The sequence below is a fragment of the Motacilla alba genome, chromosome 4A, assembly GCF_015832195.1.
Source record: "Motacilla alba alba isolate MOTALB_02 chromosome 4A, Motacilla_alba_V1.0_pri, whole genome shotgun sequence".
NCBI classification, from domain to species: Eukaryota; Metazoa; Chordata; class Aves; order Passeriformes; family Motacillidae; genus Motacilla; species Motacilla alba.
Window position 1 is genome coordinate 1,279,950 of NC_052045.1, and position 10,673 is coordinate 1,290,622.

Below are 10,673 nucleotides of genomic sequence, written 5' to 3' on the forward strand. Positions count from 1 at the left end.
GCAGGGAACACAGCCCAGGCAGGGAACACAGCCCAGGTAAGGGACACAGCCCAGGCAGGGAACACAGCCCAGGCAGGGAACACAGCCCAGGCAGGGAACATATCCCAGGTAAGGGACACAGCCCAGGTAAAGAACATATCCCAGGAAGGGAACATATCCCAGGCAGGGAACAACATCCCAGGAAGGGACACAGCCCAGGCAGGGAACACAGCCCAGGTAAGGAACACAGCCCAGGTAAGGGACACAGCCCAGGCAGGGAACACATCCCCAGAACAAAGCCCAGCTACAAAAAGGTTCCTTTTTCCATCCCTTGGGAGAACAAGCCTGTGGCTGGCACAGAGAGAATCACATCAGGCTGGAGCACGGAGCTTCCACACCAACTCAGAGTATCAGAGATTTGCAGGGACATTACAGCAGTCTGTAGGTGTTGCTCACAGAATGAAAGGGCATTTCAGGGGAAATGGCCACTTTATGCAAAACAAAAGGGTAAGCAGATGAGAAATTTTTTCTGAAGGAACATTTATTATTCATCTGCCGTGACTACTGACGGACAGATTTGATGATGGTGGACACAGAGGGAACGACCTGGGTGCCAGATGAAGTGAAATTGTACTAGCTATAAAAATGTGCTTGTTAGAAGGAATAATGACAGCTTCAAGAAAACAGAAATAAAAGGTAAGTTTTAATAAAAGGTGTAGGGCATGGAGTGAATCTGTTACAAAGGATTTCAAAAAGAGAGTTTTAACAGTCTCAGCATATGTGAAGAAGGAAGTTGCAAGGATGCTGTACATGATAATATGTACCAGAGAGCAGGGAATGATAAACAGAAGAAAGATCAAGAGTGTGCAGAACAGACAGAGTGAGGAATGGCACAGAACAAAAGGTTTGGAGATAAACTGCTATGGAGCAGATGCAGAACACAAAGTGCAAGAATGACACTCAGCTCCCACTGTCACAGCTGCACTGGCAGATGGAAAAATACAAATAAGATATAAAACAATGCTCCAAGATCCATAAGGTGTCTGTTCCATGGTTACAATGGTCCTAAATGCACTGGTTTACTTTTCAAAAAGGATCAGTATTTAATCTCAAAGTGTTTAAGTACAATATGTTCTGTGAGCAAACGAGTGCTTCTCACACATGATTTTACTCTGCTCAGCCATCTACTTCTGGCTTGCCCTCAAGGATCTGGACAGCAGGAGGATCCAAAAGAAAAACTGTGTGATAAAAGTTACAGATGATCACACAAACAAGGGATGGCCTGGTCTTTATCTGTAGCAAACTGATCTCTACGAACAGCCGTTGGCTGAGACAAAAATCAACAAAATTCAATTCAAATTTAGGCACATTTAACAACATATGGAGTGTTTTCATTCAACTGGAAGATTAAAATTTTATTATTATTTCATCAAATTTTAACTATCATCTGGAAGAAGTTTTCATTGTTTCCTTAGGATATTTAATTCTTTTACAGTAAAATATTAATGTTCAATCATGTATATTTTCCTTCTGTTCCTCATTCTCTCCGGTTTGTGTCCATTTAAATGTTAAACCAACAAAATTAAATAATTCCTTCCTCAGTGTTCAAAGACCATTTCTGTGATGAAATAAAATTTATTTACCACTGCATCTTTATTATGCATGAATAGACTGAAACAGAAACCTTGCTCAAAAACCTTATAATTTACTGCAAACAGGGAAAAAGAAAAAAAGGGCAATTTGATAATGGAGAACAGTTTAAGTGACACTATTTGGGGTATTGATCATGGAAAGGTAAAAGACTGCTTAAGACTTGCTGTAAAATCCTGGAGTCAATTGAGTGTCTTTACTGATTCCTGTGCACCTGATTTTCTAGGCAGGATTTTTGGCAGAACTTAATGAAAACAGAGGAGTTACTCAGTGGACAAGAGAGAAAGATCGTTCCAGATATGAACTAATTATCCCAGAGACAGCCAAGATAAGGAAATAAAGGTCATATTAGGAAGAGGGATGAATAGATCAAGTGAAATAGCACAACAAAAGGTTGTAAGAACAAGAAGACAATTTCCAGTGATGAACAGCCCGAGGAATCTGTGGAAGGAGCAGGAACAAAAGGACTGGACTGGAAGGAAGACAATGCAGGGGTAGCAAAGGAGACTGAGACTGGAGGAGCAGAATTAATACAGAGATTCCAGGGTGAGATAAGAACAGAGCAGAGCAGGGGAAAACAAGCCATTCCAAATGTCAATGTTAACATATTTACAAGGCAGACAGTGAGGAGTGACTGGATCAACAGCAGTGGAGATAAAGGCAGAGGAAGTGGATGATAGCATCAGCTATAAAGATGGCAGCATCCAGATAGTGACAAAACAGCAGCCACCACTTCAGAGGGATAGCTCAAGCACCTGCATGACAGGCCAGGGAAAGAGATGGGTGTTTAGGATTTTTCTGAGTATGAGTATTGACTGTGTCAGTCATGCATGCCAGAGGAGTCAGGAGAGGGCCAGAGGCTGAGTAATTTCACTGTAAGCACCAGGAACTGTCTCTCATTACCATCCCAGCACAAGTCCCCCCACGCCCCAACAGTCAGGGTTTGAGCAATTAAGAGCTGAACTGCCTGCTTAAGAAACTGAAGAAATGGCTTCTCAGGGTATTTTTGGGTTCTATTTGGCTGTGCTGGAGACAGACTTAAAACTGAGAGGGAAATTAATTAATACATAAAGTAACTGCTCACGGTGATGGGACCTGCCCCACAGTCAATCTAAATTAATATTCTGCAGTTCTTACAGAACTGGGGATGGACAGTGTGAGGAACTCTCTCAACTACTGACACAAACAGCTAAAATCAAACAAAGCCACTTCCAGCACTGTCTAGAATGTGCCAACGGACACTTGGATGTAAAATCAATACCTGAGGCTTTGGGCACTCTAAACCATGGAGATGCTGGCACACACTCACCTGGAAGCACCCGTGAGGACACAGACACTCCACCCAGCTGACTCCATTCACCCCCTCCTAAGGTGAGTGTTTAAACAATCAGATTGTTTGAATGCTATCTGTGCTGAATACCACATATTTCATAACTTCATTACAGTTTGAGCTAAAATCTCTCTCTCTCCTCAGTGATATATATATTAAACAAAAAAAAAAAAAAAAAAAAAAAAAAAAGAAAAACCAAAAAAAACCAAACCCCAACACATTATTTGTTTTCAACCCCTGCTAGTAAAGATAATGTTATTCCACTTATTATAATGAAGTTAAGTGCTTCAAAAAGTCCTTAATGTGGCAGCATCATCTGTGTCCTAAGCTGAAGTGTCCATATCCAGCACTTCAAAAAGCATTCTCCTTGCTATGGATAACCACTGAAAAGCACCCTGGGCTAAGGACCCCTTCTCATTCCCTGAAAAACTGCTCACACCCATCGAAACTCACAGAAACATATCTAATGTTTGAGTACAAAGGAAAATGACAACTGCACTAACATGATTTCAGTGCATCTAGTGTTCATAAAGAAATGACAATTTCAAGCTGTCACGCTGCTGAGGAATTCTAAAATTGCTGTTGATGCACCATGTAACCAGAGAACAGGTGCTAGAAATGATTGGAGAGCAGTTCATATTAAATAGAGACCTTTGGAAAAGAAAGGCACATTCTGCCAGGGAAATTTGGAGAGGTTCAGCTGATAACACATATTTATGAATACTGGCAAGCAATGGCAAAAGAACAGGAGGTAGAAAGAAAAAAAAAACATAATTCTTGGATGAAGAGAGTGATATGGCAGCAGAAAAGCAGACTCTTTCTCCACTGAGACATTATTGCCATGCACTGTGCAGGACAGTCAAACCTTTAATAATAACAATGACACAGCACGAGAAAGGCTTCCCTCTTGAAAAGAAAAATCAGTGGCTGCAGTTAATGAAAATCCTATTTTCCCACCATTAGCAGTATCTGAAGGACAATCTAGGTGCTCTGGGACACCCCACAGCCATTATCTCACAGAAGGTTAAATGCAGTTACCAACTCTTCAGCAACTTCCCTCTTTTTACTAAACCCAACAGCTGGAGGGATTCAGCTACAGATCCAAAACAAAGATAGCCAGAGGTGTGCAGAAAGCCGCTCAGCCGGCGTGCGAAGCAGTGGGGAGCACCTGGCAGGTTTTAATCTGGCACTAAGACAGTCCCCTCCAAAGAGCCCAGAGAGTTCAAGGGCCCTTTTGTTCCTCCCAGTCTCTGGAGCTTCTGCTGATTGCCTGGCCAGGCTGCCTTTCCCAGAGCCACTGCAATACTGGGCTGGGGGCTTCCTGGGGGAGGAGGAGAGAAAAGGAAAGGAAAATCAAGTATTTGATTTTCCCTCAGCTGTTGAAGTGGAACTTCAAAGGCTGATACGAAACTCTTCTCCATCGTGGCACCTCCTCCTCCAAACACCTCTGAGATGCTCAGGACCCTGGAGTGCTCCCCCTGGGCCTGCTGAGCTCCCTGAGCACTGCTCAGAGCTGCCAGACACAGCACATGGGATTTGGGGACCACACTGGGGCCACTTTGATGCGCGGGTCTGTGTTAGGACAGAAAACAGGGCGGAAAAACAGCTACAGGGAAAAATAAAGATAATTTCTCCTGCTCTTCCCCCTCCTCCTGCTTCAGCCTCAAAGCCCCTCAAGCTCTTGGGCTGCAGGAGCAGCACGTGAGCAGTGCCACAGGCAGCACCCAGCCACTGATTTTTATGGACACAGAGATCTGGAAAAGGCAAAACCAACCTCACCAAACATCTGTCATCCACAGCCAGAGCCAGAGCTCCACAGCTCAGGGATGGTTATAAACTCCACCTCGACCCCTGGCCACCTGCAGCATTGTGTTCCTGTAGTTATTCTAGGCTGGACATAGCAGTAAAACCCCTCCTTTCTGAAATCCCAACAAGGTTTGCCTTCATGACCATTTGTTTCAGCTAATTCCAGATATTGACTATTGCATAAACAAGCAATTCTTAATATAGAATTGCTCACCTTTGTTTCAGTGAACAACTCCTTGATTCTGCTCTGTGTGATGGCAGCAGGAAGGGAATAATCAGATACCATGGCAATGGAAATGCTGATAATGTCTTATCAATTTGGTATTTCAGTCATAGCCTTTAAATAAACCAAGATTTGCATACCTTCTATTCTTCTATCCTTCTGTAAATACAAATAAAACATCAGCACTGGGGAATCAGAAGCAGGTTGACAAATAAACCCTGGGGAAAGCCAGGTACTGCCAGCTTCTCCTCTTTGCCTGAACATTCCTCTTTCCAATAGCCACAGAGAACAGCATTTTCCCAAGCCTAAGACACACAGGTTTGAATTCAGGAATAGCTGAGGAGAATCTAGAGAGATTCCAGTGAGATCTAGTTCACAAAACATGTTTTCAGAGCTTAACCCATGTGAAGTTAACCCCTACAAAATGTAAACTTGAAGCTTCTGGATTTGAACCCTCCCTAAATAAGAACAAATCCATCGGGTATCCCTTGCTGTCTTTGAAATTTGGTTCTAGGTCAGCAGAAAAGAAGATGTGGTTGAGGCTTTAGGAGAGTGAAGAATAAAAACCCCAAGATCACACTTGAAGTGCCTGACAAGAACTTTATCAGTGACTTGTAGCTGATGTGACAGGCCTGGGTGATGAAAGTCTTGCATCCAACAGCCGAATCCTGGTTTTGCTCTGCACAAAAGGCTTCTGCAAATTCCTGGGCTGTCAGGCCAGGCTCTGGTGCATGTGAGAGGCACATTTCCCCTGGCACACAAAGAACTGCCCTGGACACCACAAACCACTGCAAGCAGAAAGGCAGCAAAACCAGGTTCTGCTAAGATCACCAAACACTCACTGGGACGAAGACAAACCAGATCCTGACGAGGCAAACAGCACAGGGGAGCACAGTGACCTTACAGAGTCCCACACAGCCCCACGGGCACAGGCTCCCTAATTACACGGGTATTTTGCTAATGTGCCAAGAGAGATGAGTGCACAGAGCCCAGCCACCCTGCTGGGCCTGCTTCTCACATCTTTCAAAGGTCAAAACAAAACTGGAGGTAATCTAAAATGTCCTGCTCCTGCTCCTCTGTCCCCAGTGACATTGTGGAGCCACGTGCTGGACTAAGCAGCTTGACACAGAAAGTACTTGGCCACGTCTCCCCAGAAGGGAGTACATGGAAAAGCATTTAACATTGACCCATTTGTGCTCCCACTGCCATCAGCTGGAAACCACGGGCTGCCCAGAAAGGGATGCAGCTGCAAGTCCTACCTGGGAATGTGAACGGCACAAAGTTCAAATGTGAATGAGCAATGCCAATGGCTTCAGTGGGCTCCCACAAACAGCTCTGCTCTCCCAGAAGAGGTGAAATGTTTGGTTCTCAGAGTGCCCAGTGCAGGACATTGGGCATGGCCAACACAGGACAGGCACAGCTGAAGGTCAGAGGAGAGGCAGTGAGCACAGGACAAGTTCTGCCCTCAGACTGGCTCAGAGATGCCCTCTGGTACCTCAGGGTGTGCCCTTTAATGCAACCACTCTGAGATTTTCAAGGTCAATCCTGACTTGAGTAGCAAAGGCTTGTTTGCCTAAGTGTGACTTTTTCTGACTTTTTCTTTTCAAGTAAGGCTTTAAACTTTCTTTGCCACAAGCTTCCCCTCACTCTCTCTGCACTTTATTTGTGGTGCAGCACGCAGGTTTTGTTTCCTGCTGAATTCACACTTTTTGTTTGCTTATATATTTCAAGATCTCAATCAATCATGTTGTCAAAACAGTCTTTTTGTATCATCTACCTACCAGCACTTGTCATTAGAGATGTTTAAAGCTCCAGTGCTGGAGAGAGTCTGATTTACACTCTGACATCTCCCACACTGAGCTTATTATAGTCATGTATAAACTGCCCTTTCACAAGCTTTAATTAGGAAATAACAAATGGTTTGGGAGCATGCTGTTAGGCAGTTTATTCTTTCTAAATTCAGTGTTTCCACTGTACTCTACTGATCACAATGTCGTGCTATGCAACAATCATGTCGATTTCTAAATTTTTGCTTTAGCATTTAAATCTCTTTGTGACCTTTTCCCTTCTCCTCCATCTCCTCCTTCTCCTCCTCCCCAAACACATTTTACAGTTTTCTGAATTGTTCTAGATGCAATATTTCTGAGCTGAAGCAGGAATAAGCTAAAAATAAGCAGTGCACCATCAGAAAACATTTATTTTATTAAAGGCCCACTGGAGAGGTGGCTTTCTTGGTAGCACACCATGCTCCCTGCATTCTAATACACCACCACAGCCTTACCATTTCACTAGGACTTTAATAAAAACTGAGATGAATTATATTGTTCAGTGGCTCGGAGTCACAAATTCCAGAAAGGGTTATATAGTTCAATTAACTAGTCACCACATTGCCAGAGCTTATTTTATACAGTAAAATTAACGCTGGGGAAAAGCATCTGCAGCAGTTGCTGCAGCCCACGGTGTTCTATCAAACACAATCTGGAGAGACAATCACACAGACCCCAAAATAAAAGGGACAGGAAGTTCTAGAGGTGGAACATGAAGCAGTTTTTCAGATGTGTTTCCACGCATCTCTTGCTTGCAAAACTTTGCTTTCTGTGTCTAAAGTGGAATAGTTTATTTGGAGAAGATGCTGATTTGGAGCCCACTGACACAGCCAGTGCCTGTTTATTTCCCAAAAGGATGTGGTTCAGTATTTCTGAGGCAGAGTCCCAGCCCAGCCCACCTGCAGGCAGTCCCTGTGCTTTGCAGCCCAGTAAAGATTCTGACCACGCTCCTCACCACAGCTGCCCACAGATTACTCTGGTCCCAAACTGTCCTCACTGCACAGTGCCACTGGCAGCAAGGGAAACTCACAAAGGGCTCAGGATGTTTCTCTGACCTGCTTGGCTGCTCTGTCCCACCTGAGAGCTGCTTATTGCCCAGGTACCTGGCGCCATCCCCCTCCAGCACCAGCTCAGGTCACCTCGGGCCACTGCTCCAGCTGTTGGGCACCAGATTTGCTCCAAAAGCCTTTTCCTGATGATTTCACAGCCTCTAGCCCCTGCCTCCTGTGGGAGAAGCTGCACCAGGTGGCCGGGCTCTCCAGCTGCCACTCTGGGCTGTCCCCCTCTCAGCCACGGGCACCTTTGGAAGGGATGCTGAAGGAAATAAAACACCCCATCAGGAGCTGGGACGCTTTGAGCTGAGAATCAGCGGGCACACACTCATGGAGACCTCAGCAGCCAGAAGCACAAAGGGCAATGAGCAATATCTAGGTTTCCATGGTGTCTCCCAGAGATACTCACCCACCCCAGGGGCAAAAGCAGAGGCACTGCACTGGTCACTGCCCCCTGGAAGGGCTCCAGGCTGCAGGAGGCTCTGCGCCAGTGCAGGGTGTCCCTGGGGGCTGGGATGGATGGATCCCTCCAGGGGGAATCATCCCACAGCTAAACAAGGTTCCTTTCAGGCCATTCCAACCCCAACAATTCCCTGATTTGCTCTGCTTGCTCAAACACACCAAGAGCAACCTGCCTGGCCAATGCCTGGCAGTGGGGAATACTGCCCTGCTTGGGGACTGACCTGTTTGCCTCCCTGAAAACAACTGCTAGGGCTGCTCAGAAAGCCTGCCCCTCTACATGCATTTTGAGAGGCTTTTCCCTGTGAAAAAAATACAGATATATATAAAATACAGAGAACAAAAATACAGATATACAGAAATACTACTCCAGTACTTCATTAAACCCAGCACACAGCGCTGGATAATGCACAAATATGGATTTATTTGACACATGAAGATAGATGCATCATTATAAAAGGGGTGCACTGGAGTGCACTGGTGATCAAACTGAGCCCAACCTGTTGAAAATTGTATTTCCACTTTATTAGCTCCAATCATTCATCAACTTGCAGAGAAATTCTTGCTCAAACAACATCTTTCTCAAAGGGTTCTTTGGGGAACAGAATACATAGCTTGTTTTAAAAACTGATATATTTTGTTTTAATAAAATGTTTGCCTTTGAGTACACAGGCTGATACACTCTGTCAAAATGTGTTAGATCCCCAGATAACTGCATAACGCCAGAGTATTATCTGACACGTTTTTGAAGTCTATTTTTACTTATTTTTGTCTATTATTTTATTTATGTTTGGCGGTAGGCTTTATTTTTATTTATTCACATTTGTTACTTTCAAAGTTCAGTCCTGGCATTTCATCTGTACGTTCTGTGTACTTTTGGCTGCTCAGAGGGAGACTGCTGGGACTGGGACGAGCAAAATTTGTCCCGCCTGGCGCATCCCACAGGATGTGGATCTGAAATGGAATTCAGGCTGAGGCAGGGCCACCTTCAGCTCTGTGCTCAGTGATTTCCAAAGCAGGGCAGTTCTCCACTCTCCAGGAATGTGTTTACACTGCAGAGATGAAGAACTCATTTCCAATTCTTCTAGATCTGACTCAAACTCTCATTTACTTATAATAAATCCTGGCCCTGCCCACATCATTTTGTAACCATGTGTTATTATCCCACGTGAAATAAATGTGAGTGAACACCTCAAGGGTGAATTAGCCTACATCAGAACAAGAAAGTGAAACTATATGTAAATTATTTGTGTCCAAAGTTCCAAGGAATAAAAAGGATAGAATTTTAAAATTCCAATAAATAACTGATTAGTTAGCACTCTTTATAATCTCTCTGCTCTGCTGAATATTTTGCCAGATTGAGTTTCCCAAGGCAGAAATACAGTTCTAGTTTATAAATAATTTCCTGAATCCACAGAAACACCTCTACAGAGCTTACAGGCAATAAACAATCTCACAGAAATCTGAAATAGCCATCCTTTTTACCACAGGAGTTTCTTTCCTCTGCTCTGTTTTTGCAGACAGACCCTGAGAATGACCTTTTCCTGAGAATGTGCTCACCCCTCCTTACAGCACTTCTGCTTTTTTAGCAGGGAGATTTATGTACCAGCAGCAAAACACCTTTTAAAGTCCAGCAGGTAAAATTTGGTATCATTTGCAAGGATCCATCTGGACCCATTTAAACAGCCACAAATGGCCAAATCCTGAATGTTGGGACTATTACAAGAAATCCAAGGCAAACATAAAAATCTCAGAGGGGGCTCAGAGTGTTCAGATACACCTCAGGGAGAGACACAATTTAACCCAAATAGTTCCACTTGTAAACTTTTAGATCATTCTCTACAAGGTTATTCCAGTAATTTCCATGGGAAAACCCCTGGTTTTAACGGGTAAAGGAGCAGAAGAATTGAAGAAAAGTTTCCCTTCTATTTCATTGTCATGCCCATCTGCTTCTCCACATCCAGAATCCAGGCTCAGCTCCTCCAAAGCCCTTTGTCACAGGTGAACAATGCAGGCATTTCTGCTGGGTATTACAGGAATAGCTCATCTTCCCTGTGAATGCTGCAGAGCTGAACAGGCCTGAATTCACTTTCTGGGGGTGGTGAAGGAGCCTGGATGGCACAGCAGTCTGCACAGCAGCTGCACCTCTGCTCCTCCCTGGCAGACAGAGCCCATGGGCACACCGTGTGCCACGGAGGAATGCCTGCACTAAATACTTCAGTATTTGTACTAATGTTCACTCCAGGAGATGCAGAGCTTAGTGTGAAATTCATCTGAAAAGGCAGCTTTTCAAAGAGAAGAACTGTCTGCCTCTCAGTGCACGTCAGGTAGAGAGCAGATGCACGGAC